At 43.3% G+C, this 15,390-nt stretch overlaps 1 pseudogene; it reads right to left on the reverse strand.

Annotated features, from left to right (window-relative positions):
* Nucleotides 1-14,830: 14,830 nt before the first annotated feature.
* LOC102734407 (ATP synthase F(0) complex subunit j, mitochondrial pseudogene) lies at nucleotides 14,831-15,063 on the reverse strand (annotated as a pseudogene).
* Between the last annotated feature and the right edge of the window lie 327 nt (nucleotides 15,064-15,390).

Here is a 15,390-nt window from a genome sequence, read left to right on the forward strand (position 1 = left end):
ACGTGCTGATGGGGTGGGAGGGGAGGGGCAGAAGCCTGCCCGGGGCCAGCTGGGAACGGGCCTGTGTCTCCATCAAGATTTCCAGCCATCCTCTGACAACACTTGTCAGGGATTTTATCGCTCTCCCAGGTCTGTGTGATTCACCCCAACCCCAGCTGGCAAGGTAGAGGGGCAATGAGGTGTTTCCCTGATACTGCAGCTTCACCAGGCTCCCGGGGTGGTCCCTGGGCTCCTCTGGGTGGTCTTGGGTGGGTGGCAGTTAGCATCCAAATCACAAGTCAGACTGAATCTGCTTTCTTTTTTTTTTTTTTAAGATTTTATTTATTTATTTGAGAGAGAGAGAGAATGAGAGACAGAGAGCATGAGAGGGAGGAGGGTCAGAGGGAGAAGCAGACTCCCCGCCGAGCAGGGAGCCCGATGCAGGACTCGATCCCGGGACTCCAGGATCATGACCTGAGCCGAAGGCCGTCGCTCAACCAGCTGAGCCACCCAGGCGCCCCTGAATCTACTTTCAAGGTGCATTTGCCACAGAAGGTGTGCATTTCCATGAGAAAGTCCTCAGTGAGCTTTGAAAGAGAGCCACGATGAAGGTTATTTGCCCAGACAAAAACTCCTAAAATCTATTTTGTGTGTGGGGAATGAGAGGGCCTCAAAGGTTGGACAAAAGACAACTCAGCATGTAAGTGGTTTTTGTGGTTTTGGCTTCACCGAAAGTTTCAGAGATGGAGAGGTTTGGCGATGACTGTGAGGGCATCTGGTGTGGATCACTCTTTTGGTTCAGTTGAACTTGATCCACCAAGTAGGAGCCATGTGCCTGCTCCATGCCAAGCACTGTGTTAGGTGTGGGCGATGCAGCAGGGGACCTTATTATTTGGTGGGGGACACAAACGAGAACCACTTTGTCAGCAACATGCTGGGGGAGGGAGGCAACTGCTTCTCTCTCAGCCAAACCCAGAGACGTAGAGTCCCAAGACCCAGTTCAAGTTCCCAACCCACCAACCTCTAGCTGTTTGACTTTGGGCCAATTACTTAATGTTTTTAAGCCTTAGTTTTCTCAGCTATAATACTAGAAAATGACCTCTGCCCTCTCCACATCATGGGTTGTCTGAAGGGTCTGATGAGATAGCTTATCTGAAAGTCTTTTTGAGCTCATAAGGAGACCTTTGGATTGTTACTGGGACTACCAGGAACTTGGTTTTGGAAGTTTTCAACGATAATCTCTCTCACTGTTCACTGTGCCATTGGTAACACTATTTTCTGTCAATGGGTTGTGAAAATCTGAAAAAAGCTATAGAATCGCACTGTCCAAGATAGGAGCCACTAGCCACGTGTGGCCTTTGAGCACCTGAAATAAGGCTAGTCTGAACTGAGACACACACTAGAATGGGAACTTAGTAAAAAAGAGAAAATGTAAAATATCTCATTTACAATTTTTTTATATTGATGTCATGTTCAAACAATAATATTTTGGATATATTGGGTTAAAGAAAATATGTTATTAGAATTAATTCCTTTTGGGTGCCTGGGTGGCTCAGTCATTAAGCGTCTGCCTTCGGCTCAGGTCATGATCCCAGGGTCCTGGGATCGAGTCCCACATCGGGCTCCCTGCTCAGCAGGAAGCCTGCTTCTCCCTCTCCCACTCCCCCTGCTTGTGTTCCTGCTCTCACTATCTCTCTCAAATAAATAAATAAAAAAAAAATCTTTAAAAAAAAAAAGAATTAATTCCTTTCTTAGTGTGGCTACCAGAAAATTTTAAATTGCATACATGCTCATATTCTATTTTTATAGGAAGTGCAGCTGCAGAGGCTCCCTTTGGAAACTTCATTCTGCCCACAAGTACACATAGACATTCGTCTGATTTCAGAGGTATTGTAGACCCCTTAAAGTTCCCTTTATGACGATTTTAAAGGTTGCTTTTTATTTGCATTCAAAATATGTATAAAGACGGTTTCTGGGAAATTAGGTCATTTTGGTGAGAACCATGGCTGCATTCTTCTCCGCAGGAAATGGTTTCATCATCACCGCTATCTAAGAGACTGCATGGAAGGTCAGCTCTGGATGGCGTGCAGGGCGCTCAGATCGAGATGGTCAGATCTCTGCACGGTGAGGCGGCTGAAGCGTCACTACAAGTGTGGGTCGAAGGAGGACACCCGAAAGTTTCGCTAATGAAGAGACTTTCCGAGTACCAAGCCCACAACCACACTTCCTTCCCATCCCTGACTCTGTCGCCTCCCACGGAAAAAAGACAAAACCCAAAACCCAAAGGAAGAGCCGTCCTTTAGACCCCTTTTACGTTCCCTCCCTCCCCGGGTTCACCTCCATATTCTTGGAGGAATTATCTCTGCCTATTTTATCAGCTGAGAAAAGGAGGCTCAGAACAGCTCAGGAACTTGCCAGCAGTCACATGGGGAGAAGCAAACCGAGAAGCGAATGCTTCCCAGCGTTGGTCTGTGTCTGCACACAGCGGCTGCTGGAGGAAGGAAAGGGGGGGGCAGTGAGCACCCAGATCGAGAGAGAGAGAGAGGGAGACACTGGCCATGCCCCCACTCCCTTACCTTTATTTATTTTTTGTTTTTTTAAGTTTAATTTAATTTTATTATGTTATGTTAGTCACCATACAATACATCATTAGTTTTTGATGTAATGATCCACGATTCATTGTTTTTGTATAACACCCATTGCTCCATGCAGTATGTGCCCTCCTTAATACCCACCACCAGGCTCACACATCCCCCCCCCTCTAGAACCCTCATTTTGTTTTCCAGAGTCCACAGTCTCTCATGGTTCATCTCTCCCTCCAATTTCCCCCCCTTCATTTTTCCCTTCCTTCTCCTAATGTCCTCCATGCTATTCCTTATGTTCCACAAATAAGTGAAACCATATGATAATTGACTTTCTCTGCTTGACTTATTTCACTCAGCATCATCTCCTCCAGTCTCATCCATGTTGATGTGAAAGTTGGGTATTCATCCTTTCTGATGGCTGAGTAATATTCCATGGTATATATGAACCACATCTTCTTTATCCATTCGTCTGTTGAAGGGCATCTCAGCTCTTTGGCTATTGCGGACATTGCTGCTATGAACATTGGGGTGCATATGGCCCTTCTTTTACTTGATGAGAAAGAACTGAAGTTAGAGACTCAATCATGGACCAGTGGCAGGGTATTCCCTGTGGTTCTTGGGGAGCTATCTTTCCATGGCTTCCTTTCAAAGGAAAATGGCTAGGTGCTTAACAGCAAAAACAAAACCTCAGACAAACCAACAAACAAGCAAACAAAAGACCAGTCTATAGATTATAGGCATTTAGCTATAGATCCCTGCTGCAAGGAGCCAGTGAAATGAACTGTTATCCACAGAAGATGGGCTTGGAATGTGGTCTACCTTTAAACACGATGCTCTCAAGGGCTTCGGAGTCAACTGTGACCGTAATGAAACTCTGGTGTTGGTCAGTCCCTCACGAAGTCTGCTAGCTGGCCTGGTCGCCCAGCAGAAGCCGATCACCGCCCAGCTTCGACGTGTGGGAGGACCAGTGGCACTATGAAGGGCAAACAAACAAGAAAGTCTTTCTTTCTGAGAATGTTTCCCCTGCAGTTAGTTTAGAAAATGATCCAGGGAAGATATAAACTAGCCCTTTCATTTAACAAAATAAAATGCCTATCCACTTGGTAATCTGTGTGGTGGACGTCCTAGCCAGAATCTTGTTTTTAAAAGTTTTGTTTAATTTGCCACCCCCACACCTCCCCTTCCACTGCCTAGCATCAGGCTGGATGAGAAGAAAGGGGACAGTGGCCTGGCAGAGGCCGCCACGTGGTATGTCCTTATAGAATAGCTTCTGTGGCATTTGTATGAAATAACCAGGGCAGAGAAAGGTGAAGTGTCGGTGATGGGAGATGTCTGCGTTTCCTGGGGTTTTGTCCCAGTTTTAATGAATATGGATAACGCATGGAGTGTCTCAACTTTCAGAGCTGTGTTTTTTCATTAAACACTGCCACCCTTCATGGGGAAGGAACTAGACATTCCTGACACATGATTTGGCAGGTCTCAGTCCCCAGTGCTCCAATGTTGGCTTTCAGGAACCCATTCCAGATTTGGCCCAAACGTCAAACCTTGTCCAGGCACCAGCTCGAAGAGACCTCTGGGCCTTTGCAGAGTGCCAGCCACACTCTAAAGAATACTTACTGGACCTCTGCAGGGATGCTGGTGAGGAAGACAAGTGATTTGTTCTTTGAATGACCTTTGTCTCCTCGGAAAAGAGCCCACGGAATGAAAGTGCGGGACGTGCTTGAGGGATCCGCACAAGATGTTCATGCAAGCGAAGGAACTGAGGAGCCACCACCATGCACGGACCAAGCGAGGAACGTCTTGTCCCAGCCCTTGGGTACCATCTTCCCTCCATCAGCTAATCCCTCTACAATACAACTGGTGGCACTTGTCAAGTTAAAAGTCAAATATGCCAAACATATTGTGTTCAAGGGTCGGGGCTGTGTCTTCTCCTGAGTGGTGCCCCATCCAGCAAGTCTTAAAACATGATCTGGAGACCCTTCTGCATCAGAGTCGAGGGGACCTGTTTCGGTTGTAGATTTCTGGTCTCCTAATTGCCTACCTAGCCTGTGTGAACGAGAGCCAAGAATTTGCTTTGTATCAACTGGCCAAGCAATCCTGATAGACCCCCAGAGTTGTGAGCCATTGGAGGTAAAAAAACCTTCATATATTTTTAATCCATCATAGCACATTGTGGCAGCAGAGAATAAGATTGGTTTCCTTTTGCTAATGGCCATGGAAACTTGTTTCACTGTGTGTCTATTTATTGCAGGGAAAGTTAGAACTGCCAGACATGGGGACTACTTTAAGCCTTTGCTTTTGCTGATTGATTCATGTATCCTGTCCTTTTACAGTTATGGTTATCATCTGCCCACAAACAGCATTTCTAAGAAGTTGCTTCTCAGTGTCTTCTGAGAAGAATTTGTCCTTCAATGCATGTGATTGCAGCATGTTGATAAAAGCAAAAGAAAAACAATAAAACCCATTTGGTGGCACTTCTCATTTTTCTGAAGCAAACAGTTTTTAAGTGGTAAAAAAGTAATTTAGTGAAGCTGTTCATGATCTTCCATGAATATATATGTACTTGTGTATTCATATACTGATTCCTGTGTACTTGATCATTCAAGAGTTGCCTGGTCCTCAAAGAAAATGCTTTCTGAAATTTACCCTGTGCATAAATCTGGAATGATGTTTGTTGCTGAAAGGACATGGATGTTAGATCAATTTAGCAAGGAGTCCAATAAAGCACTGATCATTTTTGGATAAATCTGGGTGGATCCAAACTGCTTTATTTTAGGACCAAGTGAATTTTTTTTTTTTAAAGATTTTTATTTATTTATTTGACAGAGAGAGAGATAGCGAGAGCAGGAACGCAAGCAGGGGGAGTGGGAGAGGGAGAAGCAGGCTTCCCGCCGAGCAGGGAGCCCGATGTGGGACTCGATCCCAGGACCCTGGGATCATGACCTGAGCCGAAGGCAGACGCTTAACGACTGAGCCACCCAGGCGCCCCCAAGTGAATTTTTTAAAAAAAGATTTATTTATTTATTTTAGGGGCACCTGGGTGGCTCAGTCGTTAAGTGCCTGCCTTCAGCTCGGGTCATGGTCCTGGGGTCCTGGGATTGAGCCCCACATAGGGCTCCCTGCTGGGCGGGAAGCCTGCTTCTCCCTCTCCCACTCCCCCTGCTTGCGTTCCTTCCCTCGCACTCTCTCTGTCAAATAAATAAATAAAATCTTTTAAAAAAAGATTATTTATTTGAGAGAGAGAGAGAGATGGAGAGAGAGCGAGCAGGAGCAGAAGGGGCAGAGGGAGAGGGAGAGAGAAAATCTTAAGCCAACCCTGCACTAATAGCAGAGCCCGACGCCGGGTTCAATCTCACAACCCTGAGATCATGATCTGAATCAAAACCAAGAGTCGGACGCTTAACTGACTGTGCCCCCCAGGCCCTGCCCAAGTGAACTTTTTAGTTTTAAACTATCTGGGTAACTTAGGCAAAATCTGTGACATTGGACAGCAATGAAAACAAATGAAAGCAAACCCGCCCCAAAGTAACAAATGCACCTTCAACCAAATAGTCCTTAATTACTATAAAACAACCCTAGCTCTCTAAACACCCCAAGCCACTGCATCTAGGGACCACATGAAGTCAATTAGACCAGATGAAGATGCCAATATTAATCCACAGCCACAACATCTTTCTTCTTCAGCCATGAAGGAAGTGCTCTTTGTAGTTCATCTAGTTAACCTAGAAATACCGGGATGACTCCCTTAGACATCACAGAGAGCAAAGATCATTGCTTCCTTCACTGTGTGAGCATGGAGAGTCTTAAAAGTGTGTAGCCAAAAGATTTGTTAGTTGTAGGGAAGATTCAGATAATGATTTTGCTGGTGCTGTTGGGCCGGGAGATCATATGAAGTCATCCCAGTTTCTCTAGATCATTCTCCCAGGTCCTCTACGACTTCCCTACTTGATGACAGTGATAGGAATCCACCTGCTCAGCAAACTGCTCCTAATAAACAGTAACTGTTATGATATAAAATAAGGAAGAAAGATGCAAAGTGCTTTCAAAGTATATGTGTGTGTATGTGTGTGTGTGCGTGTGTGTGTGTCTTTTTCTTGTTCTGGATGGGAATGAAAAAAAAAATCTGGTCTTAAGATATTGCAGAGTTTAATCAGGAAATCAAAATCCACCCTAAGTATTTTAAATAGAGGATATTTAATAGAGGAAATTGGTTACGCAGGTGATGAAATCTCTGAGAAGCCAAACAGAGGGCAGTGAAGGAATCCAGAAGTCAGCAACAGCGGGAGGCCACGAGTCCCCTAGACTGGGGAGTCAGAGAGAGGATGGATGTTACCAGAGTGGGGACCTGGGTCACCCAGCAACCCTGGTGGGCATGTCTGGTGGGAGCTGGAGCCATGAAGGAAATGCGGCCCCTGCTGAGATGCCCCATGAGGCAGAGAGAGAAGGGGAAAGATATCCTGGCTTCTCCCTTCTTCCTGCTCTTCAGTTTCCTGCCAATGCTGCCCCTTAGCTAAACTCATCTGGAAGCCTGGTAAACACAATCTGCAGGGATCAGTTTCTCCGTGATCAGTGCGGGGAAGAAGGCGGGATGGATCTGACCCACAAATTGCCTCCTTGGGAATATGGCAGGATTGACCCCTTGCTGTCAAATATGGAACTCATGGAACTATGGAAACTCTGGCCCATTGTCTTGACCACTTGCTGTAGGGTGTCTTTTCAACTGAACCATGTAGTTGCTTGAGTGTGATAAGCCGTGATCATCAAAACGCAGATAAGGCAAGTGCAGACCTTTATCAGAAACCATTGTGCTTGGCCATCTACCTGCTGTGGCTGCTGGGACAGACAGGGTTGTGGCTCTGCTAGAGGTTAGAAATGGAACCAGAAGCCCTTTGAGAGCCCCTGAGAAGGGGACCAGACCTTTCAGAAATCATCCTCTGGAATGGTCTTGTGAAACTGAGATGGAGACTCCTTATTAAGCTATCCTGGCTCTTTCCAAGGAAAAATCTATGCTTTTGGATAGTTGTGCTAACCTCTACCATGCAGCTAATAGATTGACCCAATGTAGCCAAGAAAATATAGCAATCTTTATTAGAATAACAATACATGAATAAAATGCATCCTTAATGGAAAGATCATTCATGTTGAGAACTGTAAATAGCTTTGCTTTCCTTTCCATTTTCTATATGGCTCCCCTTGTCCCCATTCATATGGTAATCGACCTGGAATTCCACCTACTTAAAGGCATGATATGACCTTTTAAAAACATAAACTTTAAAATTTTTAAATAGTTTTAGATTTATAGAAAAATTGCCAAGATAGTACAGAGTTCCCACACACCCACTTTTCTCTATTATTAACGTCTTTTACTAATATGATACAATTGTTACAACTAATAAACCAATACTGATACTTTGTTACTAATTAAAGTCTATACTTTATTAATATTTTCTGGTTTTTTTTTCCCCTAATGTCCTTTTTCTGTTCCAGGATTCCATCCAGGATATCACATTTAGTCACTGTGTCTCCCTAGGCTCTTCTTAACTGTGACAGTTTCTCAGACTTCCTTGATTTTTTGATGGCCTTGACAGTTTTGAGGAATACTGGTCAGGTGTTTTGTAGCATGTCCCTCAATTGGGATTTGCCTGATGTTTTTTCTCATGATTAGACTGGGGTTATGGGTTTTGGGGAGGAAGAGCACAAAGGGAAAGTGTCATTTCTATCAAGGCATATCCAGGGCACATACTATCAACCTGACTTATCATTGTTGATGTGGACTTTAATCACCTGCCTGAGAGAGTGTTTGTCAGATTTCACTATAATGTTATTCTTTTCCCTCTCTTTCCATGTTGTCCTTTCTGGAAGGAAGTCACGATGTGGAGCCAACACTAAAGTATGCCTTACCGCCTTGAGAGTTGGAATATCTACACAAATAATCTGGGATTCTTCTGCATTGGAGATTTGTCTAATCTTTCTACTTATTTATTCAATCAGTTATTAATATCACCATGAACTCATGGATATTAACTCTATTTTTTGGATTATAATCCAATACTACTTTATTTTGTTGCTCAAACTGCTCCAGCTTTGGTCAATGGAGACTCTTTCAGTTGGTTCCTATGTCCCTTTGACAAGCCCCCATCATTGTGGGGGCTTGTTTTCTGGGGGAGCACTCCCTTAGTTTCTGGCACTATACTATGTCCCAGGCTCATCTTGTATATTTCCTGCTCCAGTCCTAGAATCAGCCATTTCTACAAGAATCACTGGATCCTTATATTAGAGAACAGTTTAAGAAACCAAGATCTATGTGCTAGATGTGATCAGTTTGACTGCTTTTAATCCATCCACCCTTTTCTTAAACATACACCTTTTCTCAGCTCTAACTTTGGACAAGAGTCCGGAGTAGATAAGACTAATGAAATACAAATGATTCTATTAATCCGCAGTCCAAGAGAAGTGCTTTCCATGGGATACAAATAGAACTCCATGGTAATTGGAAGGTGGAAGGAGACTTCCAACTGGACACATGTCTCACAGAAGTCTTGTTCTTTTAAAAAAGATTTTATTTATTTATTTGAGTGAGAGAGATAGCAAGAGAGAGCACAAGCGGGGGGCAGGGAGAGGGAGAAACAGACTCTCTGCTGAGTGGGGAGCCTGACTCAGGGCTCAATCCCAGGACCCTGGGATCATGACCTGAGCCCAAGACAGACACTTAACCGACTGAGCCACCCAGGTGCCCCAGTTTTTGTTCTTGATTCTAGACCTTTACCTCCCATCTTCTAGGTCTATATCTTAGTTGCTCTGCTCATATCTACCCTTCCATATGAGAGTCTGTAATATTAGCCTGATCTGAATTTGAATTCTGGCCCTGCTACTTACTAGCTAAATGACCTAGGGTGAATGGCTTACCTGCACTGAACCTCAATTTCTTCATCTGTAGACTTGGGATTGTGATGCCAACAGGAAGAGGCCTTTGGGAAGACTAAGGAGAAGACATGTGACATGGCTGGCACATCGTCTGGCATAGTCAGGCACAGCAAATGTTGGCAAACAAAATTGTAATGACAGCTAGTGTCCCTCTTGGGGCAACATTTTCTTGGATTGGTAGCTGGTTCCTAGGACAGAGATGCAGAAGAGGCTATAATTAATACAAGTTGTAAGGGTAGAAGCCAAGAAGTAGCAGTGGAATCGCCTGATTCCTGGGGTCACAGTCAGGTCTGCCCTGCAGATGACGTTGCCTTTGATAAGTAAACTATAAATAATCAGGGTCTTAGGGTCATCTGGTGTTTGGTGGCTCAGCACAAGCTCTAGCATGAGGAGGTAGGGCATCTGCTGCAAAAAATCCCCGTGACTCATGCTCATCAAAATGCATTAGCACAGCCTCCAACAACAACATCTACTTGATGTTCCAGAAAGGATCCTCATGCTAGGCCTCCCTACCTCAGAGCTGCTCCTCTAGACAGGGACAATGTACCTAACAAATGGTTTTCCGTTCTGTTTTCCTATGGGATTTAAACTAAACCCCTTCAGAGAGACTTGAGATCTTTTAAGAGCAGACAAAACATAGATGTCATGAATTTTCCCTTGGGTTAGGTGTATCTCAGAAGCCCTAAAACAGAGCCTAATATGGAGGTTGTGGTTGTCCAATTTGGTGTTTTTTGATACCCGAAGGAGGGTGTGGCAGTCTCATTTGACGTTTTTCTTTCACCTGAGAAGCAGTGATTCTCAAGGTGTGGTCCCTGGACCAACAGCAGCAGTAGCATCTGGGAACTTGTTAGAAAGACAAATTCTTGGGTCCCATCCCAGGTCTACTGAATCTGGAACTCTGGAGGTGAGCCCTGCCTCTTTCCTCTGCCCACTACAGTCTATGTTCTAACAAGTCTTCCAAGTGATTCAGATGTCAACTAAAGTTTAAGAACCATTGATCAAAAAGATGCGGTACTTTCCAAAGCTTTCTACTTTAAACCTAAAGGTATTCTGAACTCTAAGCAACTTAAGCGATTGACTGTCTCTGTGCATGTCATTAATTAGGTGCAGATTAAATATTTATTGGATGAATGAATTAAAAAATATTGACACTGACAGCACCAAGTGTCACCAAGTGACAGCACCTGGCCAGGATGTGGTGTGATAGAAACTCTCATTCATTGTTGGTTGCAATACAAAATGGTACAGCAATTTTGGAAGTCAGTTTGAGAGTGTATTATAAAACTAAACATACTCTTACCATAAAACCCAGCAATTGTACTCCTTGATGTTTCCCCAGAGGAGCTGAAAATTTATGTCTACCCAATAACCTGCACACGGGTGTTTGTAGTAGCTTTACTCATACTTGCCAAGAAGTAGAAGCAACCAAGATATTCTTCAGTAGGTGAGGATAAGTAGACTGTTGTGCATCCAGACAGTAGTATATTATTAAGTGATAAAAAGAAATTAGCTATCAAGCTATGAAAAGACATAGAAAAAACTTAAATGCATATTGCTAAGTGAAGAAAGTCAATCTGAGAAGACTACATGTTGTATGACTCCAACTCTATGACATTCTGAAAAAGGCAAAGCTATGGAGAGAGGAAGAAGATCAGTGGTGGTCAGGGGTTTGGGGGAAGGAGGAGTTAGGTGGAGCACAGGGAATTTTTAGGGCAGTTAAACTACTCTGTGTGATACTATAATGGTGGATATATGTCATTATATATTTGTCCAAACCCATAGACTATACTACACAAAGATGAGTCCTAAGGTAAACTATGGACTTCAGTTAATAATAATTTTATTAATATTGGCTTATCAACCATAACAAATGTACCACCCTAGTGCAAGATGCTACCACTGAGCCTTACTAACCCACACATTGGAGTTAGCCCATCAGATACATAAGTAAACTGATTTAAAAGCATCTTGTTTCTTTGGAAGCGTAAGCTCTTGGAAGAAGAGGGGTCTTCTTTCCAAAAAGACAGAAGAGGGGTCTTTCTAGCTCCTACATGTAGTGGTGCAATGAGCTCTCAATGGAATTGTGTCTGTTTCCTTTGTGAAATTCCAGATCCTCAGGGAATGGCTTGGGAAATTGGTGGATAAATTTCGATAGCTGGATTGTGTGGCAGATGAAGGCCTTGGATACTGCTCCTTGTGGGGTGAATTAGTCATTCTGTCAAATGTTTTTTCTTCATCAATTGAAAGATCATATGGTTCTTGTCCTTTCTCTTATTAATGTGATGTATCACATTGATTGATTTGTGAATGTTGAACCACACTTGCAGCCCAGGAGTAAATCCCACTTGGTCATGGTAAATAATCCTTTTAATGTACTGTTGGATCCTATTGGCTGGTATCTTGGTGAGAATTTTGGCAGCCATGTGCATCAGGGGTATTGGTTTAAAACTCTCCATAGAGTAGGGATAGAGGGAACATACCTCAATATCATAAAAGCCATCTATGAAAAACCCACATCAAATATCATTCTCAATGGGGAAAAACTGAGAGCTTTTCCCCTAAGGTCAGGGACACGAGAGGGATGCCCACTTTCACCACTGTTGTTCAACATAGTACTAGAAGTCCTAGCCTCAGCAATCAGACAACAAAAAGAAATAAAGGGCATTCAAATTGGCAAAGAAGAAGTCAAACTCTTTCTCTTCACAGATGGCATAATACTTTATGTGGAAAACCCAAAAGACTCCACCCAAAAATTGCTAGAACTCATATAGGAATTCAGCAATGTGGCAGGATATAAAATCAATGCACAGAAATCAGTTGCATTTCTATACACTAACAATGAGACAGAAGAAAGAGAAATTAAGGAATTAATCCCATTTACATTTGCACCAAAACCCATAAGATACCTGGGCATAAACCTAACCAAAGAGGTTAAGGATCTGTACTCTAAAAACTACAGAACACTTATGAAAGAAATTGAGGAAGACAAAAAGAAATGGAAAAATATTCCGTGCTCATGGATTGGAAGTATAAATATTGTTAAAATATCTATGCTACCCAGAGCAATCTACACATTCAATGCAATACCTATCAAAATACCATTGAGATTTTTTTTTTTTAAATGACACCTAAGTTCTTTTTTTTTTTTTTTAAGATTTTATTTATTTGCGATAGAGAGAATGAGAGACAGAGAGCATGAGAGGGAGGAGGGTCAGAGGGAGAAGCAGACTCCCTGCTGAGCAGGAAGCCCGATGCAGGACTCAATCCCAGGACTCCAGGATCATGACCTGAGCCGAAGGCAGTCGCTTAACCAACTGAGCCACCCAGGCGCCCTACCTTTGAGATTTTTCACAGAGCTGGAACAAAAATCCTAAAATTTGTATGGAACCAGATAAGGCCCTGAATGGCCAGAGGAATGTTGAAAAAGAAATATCACAATGCCAGACTTCAAGCTCTATTACAAAGTTGCAATCATCAAGACAGTATGGTACTGGCACAAAAACAGACACATAGATCAATGAAACAGAATAGAGAGCCCAGAAATGGACCCTCAACTCTATGGTCAACCAACCTTCGACAAAGCAGGAAAGTCTCTTCAATAAATGGTGCTGGGAAAATTGGACAGCCACATGTAGAAGAATGAAACTGGAGCATTTTCTTACACCATACACAAAGATAAACTCAAATGGATGAAAGACCTAAATGTGAGACAGGAATCCGTCAAAATCCTAGAGGAGAATACAGGCAGCAACCTCTGTGACCTCGGCCACAGCAACCTCTGTGACCTCGGCTGCAGCAACTTCTTGCTAGACACGTCTCCAAAGACAAGGGAAACAAAAGCAAAATGAACTATTGGGATTTCATCAAGATAAAAAGCTTCTGCACAGCAAAGGAAACAGTCAACAAAACTAAAAGGCAATCTACGGAATGGGAGAAGATATTTGCAAATGACATATCAGATAAAGGGCTGGTATTCAAGATCTATAAAACTCAACACCCAAAGAACCAATAATCCAATGAAGAAATGGGCAGAAGACATGAACAGCCATTTCTCCAAAGAAGACACCCAAATGGCCAACAGACACATGAAAAAGTGCTCAACATCACTCAGCATCAGGGAAATCCAAATCAAAACCTCAATGAGATACCACCTCACACCAGTCAGAATGGCTAAAATTAACAAGTCAGGAAATGACAGATGTTGGCGAGGATGCGGAGAAAGGGGAACCCTCCTACACTGTTGGTGGGAATGCAAGCTGGTACAGCCATACTGGAAAACAGTATGGAGGTTCCTCAGAAAGTTGAAAATAGAGCTACCGTACAACCCAGCAATTGCACTAGTGGATGTTTACCCCAAAGATACAAATGTAGTGATCTGCACCCCAATGGTTATAGCAGCAATGTCCACAATAGCCAAACTGTAGAAGGAACCAAGTTGTCCTTCAACAGATGAATGGATAAAGAAGATGTGATATATATACATAATTGAGTATTACTCAGCCACCAGAAAAGATAAGTACCTACCATTTACATCGACATGAATGGAACTGGATGGTATTATGCTGGGCAAAATCAGTCAGTCAGAGAGAGACAATTATCATGTGGCTTCACTCATACGTGGAATATAAGGAGCAGCGCAGAGGACCATTGGGGAAGGGAGGGAAAACTGAATGGGAAGTCATCAGAGAGGGAGAAAAACCATGAGAGACTCTTAACTCTAGGAAATAAACTGAGAGTTGCTGGAGGGAAGGTGGGTAGGGGGATAGGGTAATTGTGTGATGGGCATTAAGGAAGGCACGTGATGTGATGAACACTGGCTATTATATGCAACTGACAAATTACTGAACACTACATCTGAAACAAATGATGTTACTATAAGTTGGCTAATTGAAATTAAATTAAAAAAACCCAAAACAACTGATCTGAAGAAATTTGGTGTTTTCCTTAAGATGAGTCAAAGCTTCTGTGTGACATAACCACACTTTGCATGCATAGAAACATTCCAGTAATATTAACTATGTGGCTCTTCTAATTTTTTTTTCTGTTTAACAAATATTTATTGGACGTCAGAAGTGTGAGTGCCTGGACTTGATCCCCAACTCCTATGATAATCGAGATATTTATTCTTGGGTTCCTCCAGTTCTCTAAGGGTGGGACGGCTGGATGAGTGAGAGGCTGACTTGTACGTGCTGTGTTCCAAAGATCTATTCAGAGTAACACGGGCACATGGGGGAGCTGTTAGAGGGACATGGGCACAGGCACGTGTATTCACGCCATGAAGGAAATGGCCCTTCTACAAGGGTACAGCCATGCTCCTCCCCATCTAACAGAGCCGGCTGAAATTTACAGCCAGACTGACGTTCCATCAGATGTGTCCTCCAGCTGAAGCCGGTTAATGATGACCATGAGCAGGTGCAGGACTCAAAGCTTTCAAAGCTTTACCTCTTTTATCAGCATTCCTGATTTTATAAACAACAAAGCCCATCAGCCCCCTTCCTATCCAAATCTCTTCCTAAACTTGGATGTAGTAGAGCTTCATGGGGGTCCAAACATTTTAAATAAGACTTTGAAGCATCTCAGCACAAGACCACCGGCTCAGGTCACCCTGACTGCGTGGCCAACGACTTGGGGAGCAGGCTTTTCTAATCTTGAAGAATGCATTTTGCCTTGGCAGTATTGGCAAAGAGGTCTGCTTGAGAAACAGTGGAAGGTGTAGCATCATTTTTTTTTAGGATTGAAATGGATGCAGCTAAAATTCTATGTTTTTAGCCACAGGTGGCCCTACAGCAGTCCTGGCTAACGAGATGAAAAGTGGATGTGGTGGGGTGGGGCTTCTAGGAAAGCTCTTTAAAAGACGGCACCTTTGTCCTCTGTCCTTACTTTTTTTTTTTTGCTTGGAATG

The sequence above is a fragment of the Leptonychotes weddellii genome, chromosome 1 (genome assembly GCF_054177405.1).
Source record: "Leptonychotes weddellii isolate Sample4059 chromosome 1, ASM5417740v2, whole genome shotgun sequence".
Lineage (NCBI taxonomy): Eukaryota > Metazoa > Chordata > Mammalia > Carnivora > Phocidae > Leptonychotes > Leptonychotes weddellii.